The sequence below is a fragment of the Podarcis muralis genome, chromosome 8, assembly GCF_964188315.1.
Source record: "Podarcis muralis chromosome 8, rPodMur119.hap1.1, whole genome shotgun sequence".
Taxonomy (NCBI): domain Eukaryota; kingdom Metazoa; phylum Chordata; class Lepidosauria; order Squamata; family Lacertidae; genus Podarcis; species Podarcis muralis.
The window spans coordinates 50,281,907-50,303,316 of record NC_135662.1 but is presented as its reverse complement, the minus strand read 5'-3'; the positions used below and the strand labels follow the sequence as shown (position 1 = coordinate 50,303,316).

At 41.7% G+C, this 21,410-nt stretch overlaps 1 protein-coding gene across 3 annotated transcripts in view; it reads right to left on the bottom strand.

Moving 5' to 3' along the window:
* LDLRAD4 (low density lipoprotein receptor class A domain containing 4) overlaps window positions 1-21,410 on the bottom strand; it is a 266,839-nt gene that overhangs the window by 27,291 nt on the left and 218,138 nt on the right. The window lies entirely within an intron of this gene.

Here is a 21,410-nt window from a genome sequence, read left to right as displayed (position 1 = left end):
CACCAAACAGAGAAAGAATTATAAGTAAAAAAAATTCTCACTGTACATGAACATGGGGAAAGGGGACATTTAGAAAAGGTTTCTAAATTGGCACATGATAATTGGTTCAGGTCTCTTCATGTGAGGAGAACATCCCTAAAGAGAGAAAGTCTCTAGGCGGCTAAGAATCAAAATTTGATACAGGCAGCTGTAATGTTAAATACAGGAATAGAATAACTTCCTATTAATTCAATTACTGGCTAATACAATCCTCCATTTGATTCCTCAGGAATTAAATAATCCTTACTGAAAAGGGCACAGTTTATCCCCCCCCCCCTTTACAATGATAGTATTTCTTTATATTTGAGCTACTTGGTGAGATGATCTAATCTGTAGATTAGAAGACTTGCCACTAAAGCAACAGCGAAAGCCACACACACACTATGCAACAACAGCAACAATGTGGAAACAAAGCCGTTGGTTTAGTCAGATAGGTGTCTCCAGCGTATAGCACTCCATTTCTCTTTTTCTGGCAGACCATAACCTCTGTGAGAGCTGACAATGCCCACCAACCATAATTTCTGAGATATGGGTTCATCTGGGGAATGGGTGCACATAAAGATGTGGAGGATCACGTCTTAGGTGAAGGGGACTGACTATCAAGCTGTGCCTTATGAGCCTGAGCTGTACCACTTAAGGTTTCAAGTGGTGGATCACAATCAGCACACCAATTCATCCACACAAATTTAGATCAGGCAAGCCTTCTCCCCTACCTCTAGGTCACTTCCAAACAACCTGCTTATTGAGCATTCAACCTGAATTGTTTGCAGGCAGCATAGAAAACATTGGCTATTTATTGCATATTCATTCTGATATGTTTGTGAAAAGGTTAAACAACATTGTGTCAAATGTTATCCTATGGTTTCCAGTATGTTTTCTCATCACTTTCCTTAAGTACAATATGTCCAATATTTTGAGGAAGGGATTTGTTGTGCCAGACCTCCAAATCAGTTTTAATTATACAACCTGAATTTGCTGGTATGTGATAGAATCCCACCCAAAAATAGTGACAGTCTCAAAGCAGCCCTAGTGGGTGTGGGTGGGTGTGCGCGCACATGTTATATGGAGGAACATTCAATCTTTATGTGCTTAAGATACAGCTTCATGGCCTCAGTAAAAGCTAGACCTATGAAACAAAGTGTTGAAGATTACCATTGTCAATATGTTTTATGGAAACATATTTAGCACCAGTTGCATGTTGTTTCCCATTTTGACCCATCGTTGATTGTCCCCCAATATCAAGTGTTAAATCTTTTATTCCTGTTCACAAAGGTATAACACTGTTTAGGCTTTCCCTACAATGTCTACCAAAAGAAGGATTCGACCTCATGTTTCCCTTCATCCCATTCAAGCAGGAGCTAAAAAAAGGTGCATCAGAGAAATGCATTAAAAACTTGAGACCACACCTCATTTATTATATTTGCACAGAAATATCACAGCTGAGAGTGAGGGAGCCAGAGACAGAATTAGCAGGGGTGCCAGCAGCTCTGCATATGGAAGCATCTTATTCCTCCCTGACACAGAAACTAAAAGCCATGTTGTTGAGATATATGTCGCTAAACAAGCCATTAACAGCATTTTACACACAAAAGGGAGTATTCGCTCTTTCACTAAAATGAGTCCCTTTGGGGCCACAGTGTGACTCATGCCAGGTAGATTATTCACTTGCCTAAACTGGATTGCAAGCAAGCCATCTGGCAGTCAAGGTGAAAGAGACAGGCACTGACAAGCAAACCTTAAACTGAGATGCTATGTGTGAATAAGATGATTCGGGTAGAGAAAGTCTTGTTATTTTCCTAATGACTCTGCAATGCCAGCATAACAGGATTTTGCAATCTTCCTGCAAACAGTAGCTCATAAACCCCTGTCTAAGGCTTTGTATAGACAAAAACTTTTCAAAGTGTTGGATGCAGTGTTGTATACCTAGGAGTATTAAATGCCTGGGGTATTTAATGCTTCCTGTCCCAACATAGTCTCTGATAAACCTGCTTTTTCAAGTTTTGTAGCCTTTAAACAGCACCAGGGACAAGCCAAAGTACAGTGGTACCTCGGGTTACAGACGCTTCAGGTTACATATGCTTCAGGTTACAGACTCTGCTAACCCAGAAATATTACCTCGGGTTAAGAACTTTGCTTCAGGATAAGAACAGAAATCATGCAGCAGCAGCACAGCGGCAGCAGGAGGCCCCATTAGCTAAAGTGGTGCTTCAGGTTAAGAACAGTTTCAGGTTAAGAACGAATTAAGTTCTTAACCTGAGGTACCACTGTAGTTACCAGCACTACTGCTACTACTATAGATGTGTATACATTTTGTATGCTTGTCCTGGACACCTATTGAACACGCAAACACTGCTACATCCCATCCCTATATCACAGCAGTTTAGGAACCATTTTTAAATGTGGTTTCACTACCACCTACATTTAAAAAATAATAATCATGAAAACAAATGCTTAATACTTACTCTGTTGTTATCCCTCCTTTCTTATATGGAGAGCTCAGGATGGCCTTTTGTCTTCATACCAAGCCTTGGGGGTATATTAGGTTGAGAAATAAAGGCTGGTCCAAAATCAGTCACTGATCTTCAATGCGGACCAAAGATTTGAGACCTGCCCTTTCCAGTCTAAATTCAAAATTCTAGCCACCATCGCACACTGGCTATCTATCTTTCATTATCTATCACAACAGTACAGTTCTACTTTTCTACATTCAAGTATACAGTGTTCTTTCTTGTAAGTTTCCTATAAAAGTGATATCCACTAGACCAAGAGTTGCTTCAATCCAGACCATGGAGATTTGGCAAAGTTGACTTGATGTACAACTTTTCCTTGGGACATGCTTGTCCAGTGCACTAGATACTGAAACACTTTGTCTAATGTTAAGAGTGCATGAGTTACATAAAAGAGGTTTGAAGGACCTTCACACACACACACACACACACACACACACACACACACGCATATATATATATTAAACAAAGCTGACTTGTTCTATTTTATCTCACACTGGAATGAGCCTATATTGTGAGGAAAGTAGGAAACACCTGTCTTTTTAAAAAAAACAAAAGACTTCCCTGAACTTTTTAACACAGTTACAGACTAGACATTTTATCACATTGTGTGCCAGCTAAAAACCACACCACAACGAACACTTCCTGACTCACTCAAATGCACAAAGCATGTATGGTTCTTGCAGACAGTATTGAGCCACTCCTGAGTATTGGTTCTCACCACAAAGGGGAAGCGAGAACGCGACATGTCTGTGTATGCAGTACCTTCATAATCTTGCTTTTGGTTTCTGAGTGTGTGTCTGACTGTGTGAGAGACAAAACACATTGCACCTATTGGCAGGGCTGCTAACAAAAGCTTCAAAGTATTAAAATAAGTGTGTTGAAACTATGCAGTTATTTAGGCAAGGCACGCATAAACATTATTCAAATGGTAAACAGCCATCTGAAACCCATATGCAGTCACCATCCTGCTTAGTGAGTTAGAACGATACCTCCTCTCAATGTTCCATTTGACATTAGACAAGTTCCTTAATACAGTGTGACCAAGACATGGATGGGTGGGCTGGGTGATTTAACTCAACTGTGCCCTTCTGTGTACTCAGCACAGCACTAGGCTAGATTAAGGAGTTTTGAGGGGTAGAGTTGCTATTGTCCATAGACGCACCATCTCTTTTACTAGAAAACCTATTGATCTTGGGATAGGCTCAGAGAATCTGCACCTGGTGTAGAGCCAGAGAGACAAACTGGGGGTGCTGCTGGTCTATCTACCACCTACTGCCTAGCAGCATCCTTGGTGAAGTAGTATTTGGTGTGGTATTGGAGGACTGTCTCAAATGGTCACTGGTCCAACGTATCAGGCAGGGCACACATTTGATTCAGTCTTTACTCTGAGTGATATGAGGGATGGAAGGGGTACAGTGCACTCCATTGTCATGGTCAACCCTGTTTGGACTACTAGTAGTAATTTTCCACTGTGAGGGTAATGGGCCCATTTGAAAGGCTCAGAGTCCTCAGAGACTGATGGAACCCAAGGGGCTCCTGAATGTTCTGGAGAAGCTTCTAAGAGAAAGCTGAAAATCCTATCAAAGTTATGGTTTCTCTATGGAATGGTGAGATAAAACAGGGAGTTGACACAATCATTCCTGAGCATCCTTTCCAGCGTTGCGGAGCTCCATTGGCTCCTTGGCATTCTGGGGAACTTCAGTCTATGAAGCAAACCTAACCACTACAGCACAGGGGGTAAAAGTTCTGCTCCGAAGTGCCCATTTCTAGAGATAACTGTTTCAGTTCACACATTGTTTTGGGAACCTCAAATTTAGAAGGCTCAAATTTTAAATGCTAGTCAAACTTAATTTCTCCCCCATCACTAAGCCTGCTGAAAGCTCCCTGTTACGCAGACCATTTGACTGCAGAAGAACAGGCACTTCAAGAATTAGGATTGTGATTAAATATATGGGACTCGTTCTAAAATAAGACAGCCGTGAGAAGAAGGAGGAAGCATGTAAGCAGAACGGGGGGGGGGGGGGACATGATGCAAATATTAAAAAGTTGATGCAAATCCTGTGGTAGAAATGAAGGTGATCAATTTGACCCATGAATCAAGAAGATTCAAGCAGAGGGTTCCGCACTCAGAACAGCTCAAGATGATTTTAACAGTGGCATTTTTGAAAGCCTGCAGGGAGGAGAAGTGAGATGAGATGTGGAGGTTGTAAATAGCCAAGGTGAGGGAAACAGCATGCTAAAAACCTGATCTGGATGCCATTTACAGTGAATGGCAAAACTACAGCTGCTTTCTATAAGAGTGGGAGGAGGCCCCAGGGCAGCAACAATAGCACTGCCATTTTCTGTTTCAGAAGCAAGAATGAAATTTGGTTTGAAACCTCATCAGACATACTGGAAATTGAAAACACATGTTTATTAAAATTGGATAGCTGATAGATGACACGTTATATTTTCTAATACTGCCCTGTGACTTTCAGTTCTGTTCGCAAAGAGCAACAATGGTCCAAAAATCTCTTGGAACCATCTCTTGTTAAGGTCACAAACAGATCTCATTATTACCCTGTTCTAACACTCATAACATTTAAGAATCCATTTTCCCAAGCTTGACTTCTATGTAAAAACAACATTTTGGAAAGCTTTATGAGAAAGATTTTCCACTTACTGAGAGAGTGAAAAATACAATCTCCTGCTTAAAATGATCTATTCTAATCACATGACTAAACTTGAAAGAATTTAAACTTGGCAAACCTATAGTTCTTAGTAAGGAGTAGGTTTTTTGCCAGGGTTAATAAATCTTCAAGAAAAAAAGTTCTTTTTGGCTCCAAACGTCGCTACAACCACAACTCGCTGCACAAGAAAGGCTGTCAAAATGAGAGCACAACAATAGCAATACCTTCCTCTTTTTCAAAAACATACAATAGGAGGCCAGAGCTTTCTATCACTGGGGCTTCCTGCACTAGAGAGGCCTCTTCTGCATGACCCCCCCAAAAGGAAATGTATCACCAAAGAAAGAAGACATAGATTTGTATAAGATTTGCATATGCTAATGTATATACATAAATGCAAAGTTAGAAATAATTACTATAATTTAAATAGAAATATACTGTGGCATCTGAATATAGACTGCATTTTTAATCAAGGTCTATATTGACTTATATTTTGATCAGGTTCATAAAGTCTAAAATGGGCTTAAATTCACAAATGTTTCATGCCAGGCAGACCAGCTGCTTAAGAAAACACTGGCAATGTTTTCCTCCTAGACAAGGGGCCCCCTTGATTTATAGCAGGAAAATAACTTTCAAAGTCGTAAAAGCTGAAATTACAGGCTGAAGACCAAGGTTACACAGACCCTACATAATTAAAAGTGGTAGGTAAACAGTAAAATAAAACCATGTGCCTTAAACTTGAGCCACAGGACAACAGGTCAAGAGCACATGGAAGAGAAAACAACTAGCTGGAGTATGAACAGGGGAAGAGGCTTTTTATTTCCTATTTTATTTTGAGGCTGTAAACTGTTCCTTCCTTTTACTTTGAGGAGATTTATCCTTCTAAAAAGCTATATATGTTATGTATGAAATATGCTGGCTTAAATGTAATTATGCAAAGGATTTAAGAAATGCTAAATTCTTATTTCATATAGTTGTAAGAGTTGTATTTAAGTCAGCCCCCCTGCCAGAAATGAGACGCCATCCGAGCAGTTCTGATATATATGGTTGTCAGACATTTGTTTAGAAACCTTCATATGAAGTAGATCTTTTAATGTTGATGTGAAACTCAAGATCCTTGACATATGTTTAAGATAAAAATTTAAGATTAACCATTTGTTTTAGAAGGCAGTAGGGCAAGGAGGGCAGGAGGTGAGCTGGTAATTAAGATTCCTTGTTGAGACACATGTAAAGATATATTAATACTTGTTTGTCAATTATAAATGGAAGGAAATATAGCTCTTTGTCTCCCATAAAAGGCAATAGGAAATGAGTGTATTTTTGTAATTGGTCATAGCAATCAGCCAATAGGAAATCCAACCAGGCTGGTTGGACAGATGCAGCCACAGGAGGAGCATAGGGGGCTGGATTAAGGAAATATAAGTGCTGGCCATAATGGCAGGAGGCCAGGCCAGAGCTTGGTAACCATATACCACTGTGCCTCTCATTTATTTGTCTGACAAATAAATTATTATTTTAATTTCTCTGTTGCTGCGTTGAATATTTCATTCCAGCTAAGCGTTAACCACAAGCAGGGTGCTACATTTTATGGTGCCCTGTGACTCGGATAAGTGGTCTGCTGGAACGCAGCCCCTTCGCCCTATTGAGCAGGGTACAAGAGAGAGGATCTCTAAACTGCTTTTCCAGCGCGCACTGGATAAATTTTTCCAGGGGAACGCAGAAGTCTCGTCTGTCTGATACCCTGCTCACTGGCGGCGACGGACCGGGGGGAAACGGAACCAGCTAAGGGTAAGTGCACTAAGGGGTTTTGGCCCTCCAATTAATTGGGAGGAAGAGAAGTCCTGATCAAACTTCTGCGTCTCAGTAAAGGGGAACTGAGTACGCTAGGTGGCTGGGTACATCAGATGGTGATCTGGTGTAGGGCAAAAGGGAAGATTGGGAGGTAGAGTGTGGTTGAAGTATCTAGCGCATTGCATGTGTGAGAAAGTACAATGTGTAACTGACCTAAGTGTGGAGTGAGTACTACTTCGTTTCCCAGTAAGGTGTGTGTGTGAGTGACTGAGTGGATACTTCACAGGGCCATACAATGGGAGTTGGGGGTTCAAAGGGGGGAAATACACCTCTTGAATGTATGTGAAATAATTTTAAGAAAGCCTTCTCAGGGGCATATGGAGTCAAAAGGACGCCAGAGCGCTTGAGAACATTATGTGAACTAGAATGGCCAAAACAAAATACTGAATGGCCATCTCAAGGAACCTTTGATATAAATTTAGTAAGCAAACTTTGGTCTAACATCACCAAAGAAACTGGAGGGTGCCCAGAACAATTTTCATATATAGATTCCTGGCTGAGCACATTAAATAAAAATCCTCCATGGATAAGGGAATGCAAAGTCCAACGATGTAAATTATTGGCTGTAAAAGCCAAAGCTAGGAAAGGAATCTTGCCAAATAAATTCAAACCCTCCACCAGTTGTAACCCCAAGGCAAGAAAGTGGAATGAATAATGGGGGTGGAGTCATAGAACTTGATTCCTTGATAGATTATGATAAATATCTTCAGGAGGCATTGGAGTCCTATAATGAAGCCCAAGCAGAAGTGGTTATTCCACCTGTGAGTCCCAGTAGAACTCCATCTACAGTCTCCTTTAGTGGAACAACTGATTGCCTACCCCAAACCCCTGTACATCCAAGTCCTAGAGAATTATTACAGAAGTTACAGGGAGACCTTAATCGGTCAGCAAGCAATACAGCTAGGCGTATAGAGCTGCCAAAAGAACGCCTTGGGACAAATACCATCCCCTATGATTTGAGGCCCCTAGAGCAAAGTGAAGAAAAAGGTCACGTAGTAGCCCCTCTCAGAAGAGTATTTGATGCACTTGAGGAGCCTGTGCTGGTTAATGGGCAACCTGGACCACGGCCACCTCGAACTTCGACCCTGCAATGTATTCCATTCACAACTACAGTCTGATGAATTGGAAAACGCCCCATCTTTCGCAGAAAAACCTCAGGCTATGATGGACTTGGTGACTTCAATAGTAATACTCTCTTCACCACTGAGGAAAGGAGAGACATAATTGAAAAGGCACAGATATATTTGCGTGAGCAGGCCAGAGTGGGAAATATTTATAATATTGACCGTCATCTCCAAGACAACTTTCCCTTGGAAGATCCTAATTGGGATCCAAACAATGCAATTCACCTGGCCAGACTTACCACCTACCGCCAGACGCTTGTGCAAGGTATCTGCAGGGCATGCCAGAAGCCCACTAATATGTCTAAAGTCTCAGGAGGGTAGATGTGTTACCCACAAAAAGACTTAAGTTGTCACCTTTTGAGCTCCTGTATGGGAGGCCGCCCTCCTTTGTTCAGGATATTCCAACTGACCTCAAACAAATAGGAGACCATGTGACACAGGGACAAGTGCAATCTCTCTCCCGTGTTTTTGTCTCTCTCCCGTGTTTGTTTGTTTTTTTTTTATCTTAACAGGTGGGCCCTCAAGCACACGCCGTGCAGCATTGCCAAGCCGATTCATCAGCTCCAGGCTGGCATAGCATATGGGTGAAAGAGTGGAAAACGTGATCCACTTGCACCTAAGTGGCGTGGACCTTACACCGTCTTGCTTTCTACTCCAACAGCGGTGAAGGTAGCTGAGGTGACCCCCTGGATTCATCACTCCCGTTTGAAGAAGTCTGAAGGCAGTTGGACGTGCAAAGGTGACCCCTCTAATCCTTTAAAACTGACTCTCTCCAAAAACCCCTGTATCTAGCCCTACGGGGAACGGGTTAGGTCACGGGCAACATTAGACGACCGGCCTGCTGCAGCCACAACTTGGAAGCTGGCTGACCTGCGCACGCCTGAAGCTTGAGGAGCATCTGAACCAGCGATTGTGAAAGGGAAGATTCTCTTATACAATTGATTGACTGCCCCCTTGTGGAACAATTATCAGAGATATTACACATTGGGGATCCTTGGGATATATGTTTTGGTCTTGGTGGTTCCCCATTTCTGTCACTGGGGGAATTATATTGGGACTAATAGTTTTATGCTATCACAATAAGGTAATCTTTTGTGGAAGGAATGCATATGCTAGACATCAACATGATTTTATTATTAATCCTGATCCCTTGGTAAGGGGAAGGGTCCTTGAATCTGACCAAATTTGCTAAATATGGATTCAGCTATGACCACAATATGTGGGTAGGTTTAGCTGAAATGGTAGCCAATGTTGCAAATAGGACCAATTGCCTTGTTTGCTCTCTTGGGCCAGATGATTCAGAGGGAGGTATGCCCTTATTACTGATACCATTAAATGCCATTGGTATGGTAAGCGAAATGCCACACCAAACAGAAGTACAGAATTTCCCCGGATGGAACTCAACTAAACCATTACGAGTTATACCTGTACAAGGGGAATTCTGTGTACATAAATCATCAGATGCAGCTGATTCTACCATGATAGGCTCTTCTCATTGTCACTATACTTGGGATTATATTAAGAATAGTCATACCTGGGCACACGGTACTACCTATCGAACTCGGAATACCTTGCCCTGTGCACCTCCTTTTATTCATGCATGGAAAGTGGTATGGAACACAACTGTGACAGAAAAAGGCAATCTAACATACTGCGCTGTGAACTCTCTGCCTCTTTTGATATTTCGCCTTATACACTCCACATACCAAAAAAACCTCAGACCCGATGGTTGTGGTGGATATGTGGAGAATGGGCATACAAGAAACTCCCTTCCAAATGGAGTGGGACTTGTTTCCTGGGATGGGTATTACCACCAATGTGGATATGCCCACTAGTTCAGCTAAGCGAACACGAAGGAATGCTGATATTTCTCGTATAGCAGGAGGAAGTACCCAAAGTTGGAGCGGTACTGATGATTGGCCGCCAGAGCGCATTATAGCCTATTATGATCCTGCCTCCTGGAATCCTGGTGAGCTCATACAAGGGGCACGGGATCCTATTTATAATCTAAACAGAATAATTCAATTACAAGCAGTAGTGGAACTTGTAACCAATGCAACGGCCCAGAGTTTGAGACTTATTGCACAACAGTTGGATGAAAGTAGAGCCCCATTTTGCAGCTGAAAATGGGAATGGATTATGTACTTGCCAGGCAGGGGGGCCTATGTGGAGTCTTGAACTTGACAGGGAATGCCTGTTGCTTTAACATTTCTGATAATGGTGAGGCAATCCGTGTGTTGGCAACAAGGAAGGATGGGATATGGGATGGCTCACCAATTGGTTACCTAATGTCACAGGACTCAAAGGGATACTATTGTCTTGCTTGTTTTTCTTGACGGTAGTAATAATGGTTTTATGTATGATGCCATGTATCATTTCATGTTTTAGAAGTACAATTAGCAAGATGGTTTCAAATGAAACTTTACCTCATATCATGGCCCTATACAGAGCCTTACCTCAGGAATGTGGCATAAGATCAAGCTATCAAGGACCTTGGTGTGAAGCAAGGTCCTTGAGCTTGAAAGGGGGGAATGTGGCATCTGAATATAGACTGCATTTTTAATCAAGGTCTATATTGACTTATATTTTGATCAGGTTCATAAAGTCTAAAATGGGCTTAAATTCACAAATGTTTCATGCCAGGCAGACCAGCTGCTTAAGAAAACACTGGCAATGTTTTCCTCCTAGACAAGGGGCCCCCTTGATTTATAGCAGGAAAATAACTTTCAAAGTCGTAAAAGCTGAAATTACAGGCTGAAGACCAAGGTTACACAGACCCTACATAATTAAAAGTGGTAGGTAAACAGTAAAATAAAACCATGTGCCTTAAACTTGAGCCACAGGACAACAGGTCAAGAGCACATGGAAGAGAAAACAACTAGCTGGAGTATGAACAGGGGAAGAGGCTTTTTATTTCCTATTTTATTTTGAGGCTGTAAACTGTTCCTTCCTTTTACTTTGAGGAGATTTATCCTTCTAAAAAGCTATATATGTTATGTATGAAATATGCTGGCTTAAATGTAATTATGCAAAGGATTTAAGAAATGCTAAATTCTTATTTCATATAGTTGTAAGAGTTGTATTTAAGTCAGCCCCCCTGCCAGAAATGAGACGCCATCCGAGCAGTTCTGATATATATGGTTGTCAGACATTTGTTTAGAAACCTTCATATGAAGTAGATCTTTTAATGTTGATGTGAAACTCAAGATCCTTGACATATGTTTAAGATAAAAATTTAAGATTAACCATTTGTTTTAGAAGGCAGTAGGGCAAGGAGGGCAGGAGGTGAGCTGGTAATTAAGATTCCTTGTTGAGACACATGTAAAGATATATTAATACTTGTTTGTCAATTATAAATGGAAGGAAATATAGCTCTTTGTCTCCCATAAAAGGCAATAGGAAATGAGTGTATTTTTGTAATTGGTCATAGCAATCAGCCAATAGGAAATCCAACCAGGCTGGTTGGACAGATGCAGCCACAGGAGGAGCATAGGGGGCTGGATTAAGGAAATATAAGTGCTGGCCATAATGGCAGGAGGCCAGGCCAGAGCTTGGTAACCATATACCACTGTGCCTCTCATTTATTTGTCTGACAAATAAATTATTATTTTAATTTCTCTGTTGCTGCGTTGAATATTTCATTCCAGCTAAGCGTTAACCACAAGCAGGGTGCTACAATACCACACCTCAACATACTGGGGAAGGCTGAGACCTGTAACGTGCATACCTCCTCAGTTTGTTGTCTAAGTGCTCACTGTTGATGAGCAACTGCAAGATTCCTGCTCTCCATTATCAGAGTCCTTGATCTTTAAACTGGACTTGGATGAGGCAGCCCTTCAAAGACAGGGCTTCAAGTAGAGGCCTGTCCTCTGATAGCCCTTCAAACCGATGGCTGTCCTCTGTAAAGCAGGACACATGGCCACCCTATTCAACAGTTTTTACAAAAAAAATATACAAATCGAATCACATCTGCAAAATACATGCAACATGGCTAGAACGGAACATTGGAATGTAAATTTTCAGCAAAATGAACAACAATATAGATGGAAGACCACCCCGATTTTAATGTAGGGACTTGGAGGGTAGAGAGGGAGGCAGAGAAGGGGAGCTGCCTCATGAGTTCTTAATTTACTATATGAATACCTGGCTCTTAAATGGGATTCCCAATGGTCTCCCAGCCAGATTGCTGATCAGAACCAGACCAGCTTAGCTTCAGGAACGTTCCAGCAGCTGATATTCCCATACCATCCACTGGGCCTCACTTATTTGTTTCAAATGATCAGGAGGTTTGTTCAGTCTAAACAAAAGAACTTGTCATGCGTAAGGTGGTTGCTGATGTAAACTTAAAGACAATTGATGTAAACTTAAGGCAGTTTGCAGGCTCAAGCTATTCCTATCGACCAACTTACTAGGGGGCTCTGGGGTCAGCAATATCCCCACTTGCTAAATTGGGGGCCTCACAAATTGTCCAATAATGCCAACTCCTGGTGCTAGCCCTGCTTTCAGCTCCAGGCAGCTGAAGATGTATGCTATAGCGATGGCTGGAAATGAGATCAACAGAGGTGAGTCATGCATTGAAGTGGTACCAGTCACCCTCCCTTGTGATAAGGTGTTAGGGGATCTCCTCAATGCCCACAATGCCTTGTACACCACGTAGATATATGTTTACAAGACAGGGACTATATAACTATTTCTAAACAAATAACATAAGAATTCAGAGCCAGACTAGATACATATATAGCTTTAATGTTGTTTGCTGCTGCATATACAGCCTTAATATTTGCACATTTCCATACTTTTAGATCTGATTGGCATTATACAGTAAGATGAATCTTTCAATTTATCTGGGTGTTAACTTTTAACTATTGTTTTAAAAAAGAAATAGGGAGAAATCAGTAAGGAAATATTTAAGCAATAATGTATGGGAAGCAGTCTCTCTGATGAAGAGCTGCTAAGTGTAACGCGTACATTCACATTTCCCTATTGATCCAATTAGAGAGATCCTTCTCCCTCAGTTCTTTGAGACCAGCATAACATAGCATGCATATATATATATATATATACTTCTCCTGTTCTGATGAAGAAAAACCATATGTGAATATGATAGTTGGGATAATGAATATATATATATATGGCACTATTCATTATCCCAACTATCATATTCACATATGGTTTTTCTTCATCAGAACAGGAGAAGCTTAATAAAATACTGTTCCTAGGAGGCGGAAGGGTAGTAGAGTACAGGCGTCCCCTCACTTGTGTGCAACCTCATATTTGCGAGGTGCCAGGAAATCAATCAATTCTAACCTGAAATGGCAGGAGAGAGCTGGAAAGTCCTTGTGGGACATAAGGAGACCCTCCCCAGAGTCCGAAGAGGACACCAGTGAACCACAAGTCCAGGGGGAAAAAAGACTCAAAGGGCTCCAAAATGGCATGCGGTGGCTCTTCTGCTGTCGCACTACCCGGCCTAAAAGCTGCGTGTTTGTACTGCAGTGTGCTTCCCACTTACGTGCATTTCACTTATGCGCACGGGAGTCTGGAATGTAATCCCTGAGTATATAACCTCTGTATCTGCTCTGCATGCACAAGTGCCATATTCAATCCCTGACATCTCCAGGTCAGGCTGGGGGAAAACCCTTTCTGAAATCCCGGAGAGCGGCCTCCGGTCAGTGTAGACAATGTTGAGCTAGATGCACCAATGATTTGAATCACTATAAGGCAACTTCCTGTACTCTTGATCTTTGGGGGATGCCTTGGGTAGTATTCAACTACCTAAGTATTTAGTCAGAGTAGTTCCACTGAAATTAATGAATATAGACTAAGTTAGGCCCATTAGTTTCAGTAGGTCTGTTATTGGCTTGAGAGACAATGGAGTGTGCCTCCAGGGGTGAAGTCAAACTGCTGTGTTAGCAGCACTGAAGGGACCTCCCCAGGAGACAAACCTGGGCAGTGCGTGTGGAGGTCCTGGGCTACCCAGACGATAGGACCCCACTCTTAACCTCGCTGATGTGGTCCAAAGGAAAGCAGAGCAATATGCTGAGCACCAGCTTGGCTGTAGGAGTTGCCGGAAGGAGGTGCCATCCAACCGTCTTAGGGACTCCAGCAGGTCAACTTAGTTGAATGCCACCGATCCAACCCATGTCCCGTAAAGTGGCATATGAGTGCTTTAAGGTTGAGGCGTGGATGTCACTGTCACTTACTAGAGATAGGGGATTTCAGGAAGTAGGATACATAAAATTATTCAAGGAGTCATACTTCCAAACAAGGAAGCATGTCAGTCAGAGAACTATATACCCGCACACTGTTGAATTTTCTTGGGTTGAGAAACTTAACAGAGGTCTAATTTCTGTTCAAGCTTTGTATCACTGCTGGAGTGTAGGCACATCTATTCTCCTTCCCTCTCATTTCCCACTGCATGAGTGATACGATGTGAAGTAGGCAGTAATCCATCTCCCTTTTCTTCCAATATTTCAAACACCTCCCAAGAATTACACTGCTAATGTCAGAGGCAGAATGAAGCAGAGATGGGTGCAATTTGTCACAAATTACGCTCTATATCCAGGCATCTATAAAGCATCCAATCACTTTCATGTTGAGGCTCTGCTAAGATAAAAATGATGCTATTAGGCATGTAAATAATGGTGTTCTGTTTGAATTGAATAGTTGGTTATTTTCACAACACTCTAAGAACCCAAGGAAACCTTGGCTTGGAATCCAAAGAGCTGGTTCTGTACACTCAAGGGGGACTTGCTTTGTGCACCTCAAACAACAGCTCCCACCCATGATCACCATTTGATTTGGTGAGAAGCTGTAGCTGCAGCTGGTAGATCACAGATCTTGCATACAAAAAGGTCCTAGCTTCAACCCTTGATTTCTTCCAATGAGACCAAGAAAGATCCCTGTCTGAAATGCTGGAGGGCTGCTGCTAGACAGTGTAGACCAGGTTCTCTTGTGCTTCTTGAGATGTTGTTGGACTCCAACTCCCAGGTCAAGCTCCTGGTTGGATTCCCAACTCCCACCAGCATAGCAAATGGTCAGGACAGATGGGAGCTATAGTCCAGGAAGATCTGGAAGGCCACAGATCCTCTTCCCTGAAGTAAACAATGCTGTGCTACAAAAATGATTGGGGCAAGGAGGTGTCAGTACATGATTATTTCTTTGCCATCTGCATCTGCTGGCAGACCAGCTGCCTCTGGCCCTCCCTCAACTGTCACCAAGCAGCAGCCATTCTGCCAGGATACCTGAACAGTTTCCATCCCAACTGATTGCCATAAGAATTGTAATTGTTAAGAATTCATACCTGAATTTGCTTTTTTTTCCATATACTTTTGCACGCCCCTTTATCCCTATGCATCATGTCTTTTAGATGACAAGTCAGAGGGCAGGGATTGGTCTTGGGAGCCACTGGAAGGACCATTCTAACTGAAAAACTAGGCAGGCGGGGATTTTTAAAAAATAAATGCTATAAATAAGTGAATAAATAAAATATTATACGTAGGATAAGAAGCGCTAACGAGCTGCTAAACTATCTGTGAAATTAATAGGAATGTGGAAGGTCCAAATAGAATCATAGAACTTTAGAGTTGGAAGGGATCCTGGGCGTCATCTAGTCCAACCCCCTGAAATGCAGGGATCTCAGCTAAAGCATCCATGACAGATGGCCATCCAACCTCTGCTCAAAGACCTCTAAGGAAGGAGACTCTACAGCCTCCTGAGGGAGACCATTCCAACGTCGAACAGCTCTTAATATATACTCTTACATATTCTTGTAGAATCACTCATGTCTTTTCCTGTAATGGCTGCAGGGGGTATTCGGGCACCAAGGAGTATGTATCTAGGATGTTTTCATACATATGTCTCCCCTTCAAATGTTACAGAAAATATGGGTGGTATTCAGGTACGTTTTACTCAGAGCAGACGCACTGAAATTAATGAGCATGACTAAGTTAGGTCCATTCATTTCAACAGGTCACCTCTGGATTAAAACCTATTTGACTACTACCCCGTGTAGCTAGCACAGTGTGGAAATGGGTGACACCTCTCTGTTCTGTAAATGTGTGGGGCAGCTCCCACCAGTATAGAAACAGTTTCTTTTCCACCCCAAGTCTCTCATACTTAGCATCCATTTTGCCCTGCCTTTCATCTGTTTAAACTTACAAATTTAAAAAGGAGCAGCCCCAGTAGCTGCTGAATGTGAGCCGTGTTACTGAGCGAACATCATCCAATACGAAAATATAGCCCTCCTAATTATTTTCAGGGAAGGCAAAAAAAAAAAAAGGTAAAGCAAAAAAAAAAAAAAAGGGACACAAACCCATCTGTACTGTTCAGTCAGGAAAATGTAACCCTATCTTGTCAGCATTTCCTTCTCCTCTGTCGGAAGCAATGAAAATGTAATCCTAAAAAGCGTTTTATAGGGCTATCTTATTTAAAAGACAAAACAAAAGGTGACTGACAGTTATTTGTCACTGAAGGTAAACAAATTTATGCGGCTTACATTGTATGCTCTGGGATAAAGCAAGCTGGTAAAAGGCGTGTTTGCGATGCATTGGAAATTAGTCTCAATGACAAACTCCAGGAAAGCTGATGCACTGGCTAGACAGGTAGATATTAGGTGCTCAGGCTGTCTGGATGCTATGGAAATCACATTGTATGCATTTGACCATTGTCAATGGGACAAGACAAGTACCAAGCTCATTCTTATTCTAAGCCAGGAAGAGGACTTCATGTGCATTAGCCTTTTTGCTGAAAAGCTGCCATATTTGTCAGTTCAGACGTATGTTAAGATAAGCTCTTTTCCCGTTATCTAATATTTCACCAGGCAGTGGAACCAAAGGATAAGCAGCACCTAATAACCTATGTGGGCAGGAAATCTTCAGTGCTGTCAAGCTCAGCATAAAAGCTCAAAACGCCCTAGACAAGGAAAAGTTCGCAGCAGGCATTCATTTCATTTTGAAGCAGGGAAAAAGTTAAATTAATCACTTCATTTGGGGTAAAAAGCTTTCTAGGGATCGGAACAAAAAGTTACAAGCCATACAACAAACCAGGAGAGAAATATATATAAGGTTCTTTTTACTGCAAAGCTATTGCACTTACACACTCCTGCCATTTAGTACGAAAGGCAGCAGCCAGAAATTAAAGGTGGCTATACAGAGGTGACTCTCTAAAACTGAAAGAGTGGCTGAAAAGCAAGAGAAATCAAGGCAGTAAAGGGAATGCTGTTCCGTGTAATTTTTGACGGAAAAATTAAATGAAGCTGCTTGCATATAAAAGATCTTGGGATATAGGTAAAAGTAAATATATAGATTGGTATAGCTAGATAGATAGATAGATAGATAGATAGATAGATAGATAGATAGATAGATAGAGGTACAGGTATAGGTCCACACACACAGCCCGTATTTTTTGCTCCAGAAGACACACATGACCATAAGATGCACCTAGTTTTTAGAGGAGGAAAGCAAGAAAAAAATATTCTGAGAAAGATCCCCTTCCGCGCTGGCTCCTGGCTGCTCTCATGCAAGTCACAGAGCCCCTCAGACAGGAGGGAACTCTAAAGAGTGTTCTAAAGCCCTCTTTCCCCACCCCCTCATGTGGGCAGGGGACACTTGCACGCACGGTGTGCCACGCCCCCACTGCTCCGGGAACCAAAGTCCCCAGCTCCGCCACTGCCAGGACCACACATTCGCTCCATAAGACGCACAGACATTTCCCCTTACTTTTTAGGAGGAAAAAGGTGCGTCTTATGGGGCGAAAAATACGGTAGCCATATTGTCAGGACTTAACAAAGAAAAAAGAAGTAGCCAAATTACTTTCAGCAGACCCACTTCATTCATTTAGTACAAGCCTCTGCAAATACAAATCTGGTTCAGAAATGTGTTTTGCTGTATTAGTCAGCAGTCCTGAGAGTGTTTGGGCATGTTGGAAAGAAGAAGTTGTTCCAACGAAAGAAGAATGGTTGCAGAAATTAATGGAATATGCATAAATGGCAAAACTTACTGGCAGAATTAGAAATCAAGACCACGAGCTCTTTATCAAGGAATGGAAATGGTTTCTTGAATATTTACAAACAAATTGCAAACAGATCAAGACATTAGCAGGACTCCTGTAAAAACTTACACACAGAGACACATATGGAATAAAAAGAATGTGACAAAATAATTTTGGATATGCAGGGAAATACAAAAATAATGCAAAAGAAGGGGAAGTCGAATTTTAAAATGTTAGAATTATTGTTGAATAACTTGTGAAATGTTTTCTTTTGTGTTATAATCTAAAATTATAAATAAATATAAGAAAAAAAGAGAAGTGTTTGGACATGCATTCCCATGAGCAACTCCAAGATGTGAACAGGACAATCATGAAAACAGCTACCAGAAAGTCCCATGGTCCATGAGGCCGTCACTTTCTCATCTTTAACTGCAGATCTCAGATTCACACAATATATGTAGAAATGTGGATCCAGGGACAGCTTTACATGTTGAGCAAGATATTTTGTGTGAATCAGGCCTAAGAACACCCTATTCCAAATACTGAAGTCAATTTGCTGCCTGGGTCACACTGTACAACGCAGGACCCCAAGGACTTGCAAATGTCAAGAAATCTGGGTGTATGTCCCGCATCACAGGGCAAAAAGCCCATAACTGTTGCCTCAATTACTGATTTATCTGCATGCTGATTTTTCAGCAGGGAGTCAGTTAACAGAATTCAGGAATAGTTCATTACATACATTAACCCTTACCCTTTCTCTCTTTTTTGGCCATATTATGTTAACAGTAGAAAGGGTAGCAGCCTTCTTCCACTCCTCACATGCCATAACATTCACACATTAATAGATCACAAAGTCAAAGAAACCAAAGGCTATAGTTTTCAGCTCCCGGGATACATGCTGTTTCAGGGCCTTATTTACTTTTTAATTTCATAACACTTTTTCCTTTAGGCCAAACTTGTATTTCCATACAACTTTGCCCTTTCTTCCCTTGCATCAATTAATAGGCAGACTATATATTAGTATGAAATAATTAACTGCACTGCTTATTTCTTCCCTGCAGGCAATGGCACGAACCAATTAGATCATGGAACAAAATACAAAACAAAATCCTTTCAGTGTTTTACTTGGCTCTGAAAAATGGAAGAACCCTCCCATTTCATTGCATAATGAACCTCCTAAATCCCCAAAGAGCCTCGAGTGCAGCAGAAGAGCAGCTCTACAGAAGGTTCTTGGACTACTCTGAGCTCTCTTAAATGTACAAGAATGCAGGCATTCACCCAATCTTCATTTATACAAGTTCAATAGCCTTTAAAGAAGTCATGTTAGCACAGCCAGTTCTGAAGCGTACTAGAGCCCACACTAGTATAACAAACGAGGATGTTGGGTTAAACAGTTTGTCCACACAGCCAACACTTGAGCAGTGGTTATGAAAAAACTGTTTGAAAAGTTTCTCGCTGTTTGTGCACTCATGAACTAAATCAAGGCAGTTGCATACGCCCATCACCACACATTCAGCTTGTGTCTGGGATGCAACAGAAATCAGTGTTTCTCAAAACATGCTGAAACCAGGGCCTGCACATGGCAATGGGGGCACACAACTTGTTTGGCATAGACTGAGGTCAAAATAGGCAGGCTTTTCCCATATAGCCTTCATGATTCCTGATGCTCATGTGAAAGCTTTCTATTTAATTATGTATTGGGATTTCTTCCCTATTTCTAAAGCTCCTACTGAATTAGAAGAGCTTGCATGATTAGATATTGGGGGGAAATATTTCCACAATAAGAACAATTGTATTGTCAGTGGTAAATTATATTGGTAGACAAAAAGTGCCACGGCCCTTGGACATCCTCCAATGACTAGAATGCAGACTGTGGTGGACAACCCAAACTCACTGGTGAATAAATGAACATCAGCAGCCAATTTCACCTGCTCCAGACTTTAGTCTGAGATAAACAGGCAAGCGGCACGGGTTGTCTGGTACGTGCTTTCAAAGGAGAACCACTCTGCTAAAGGCACAGTAATATGACTGTAACTGCAGTGCTATTTTTCTAGATAAAGAGGTGTCGGAACTCACCATGAACACCTTCCTCGTTCTCTTGGGAAGGCAATGGAGCCCATCAGAGAGGTGCCGGAACTGAGTTCATGTGATTTCCCCTTGAAAAAAAAGCTCTGACTGTAAGTGTTGTGACTCCAACTTCCATCAGCCCTAGACAGCAAGGCTGAGTGTTCGGATGATGAGAGTTGTAGTCCAACATCTGGAGAGTCACTAGTTCCGTATCCCCTGGTGCATGTAGCCACTGCTAATCAAGGTTTCATGTCCTGCTTGTGGGCCTCTCATAGGCTTCTGGTATGGTAGACATCATAGCTGGCTCACCGGTGTCTTACTGCAAAATGGTATCTGTGGAAACTCACAGATAAAAATGGGGAACATGATGCAGAAGAAGTGCATTTTCAGCTAAACTAAAGCAATGGTAGTGCTATCTAGGGACCCGCATCAATTCATAATCCTGCCTAGGAGGAAGGTGGGTTGCCAAAATAGTTCTCTACTGTTAATCGAATTCCAATTTAAGTGTTCGTTAAAATATGGGAAACTGGTATAGTACTGCCCACAGTTTGTGCTCAAAAGGAAATTTAAACTGTAACAGGGTAGCAACATTTCATATATCCAAATCTAGGCCCAAGATCTTTGTCATCCAAAGCAAAAGCTTCCATGCACACCTCTGACAGACATTTTAAGAAGGGCAACATATAAATGTTGCATATTATTTATTTATTTCATAAAATTTATATACTGCTTGCTTTCACGAAACAAAACCTCAAAGCAAACCTCAGAGTGGCTATATATGGCATGGCCTTTCATTTGAGCGTGTGCTTTTTTCGCCACAACAGTTTGGACAAAGAAATCGGCTTTATGCTATTTATTTGGTAGGGGACATGATGTCAACCACAGAAACGTCTTCCTGAGAGCAGTTTCCAAGCATTCCATTCCCTAATGAAAGAACTGGAGCAGAATGCTTCTCTGCTAATGCTATATTTCAGTCATTAAAAATGTGCATTTACAATTTTGTTTAAAGCTGCTAGAGGCAAAACACAGAGAAATTACTCCAGCCTCCATTTCATATTTCTAGAGTAGCCTCCAAGACCACACTCACTAGAAATGAGTGCTATTTGTACCTAGAAAGACGGCAAATGGCTTGCGCAGCCCAAGCTTCACAGTGTAACCAATCTGGA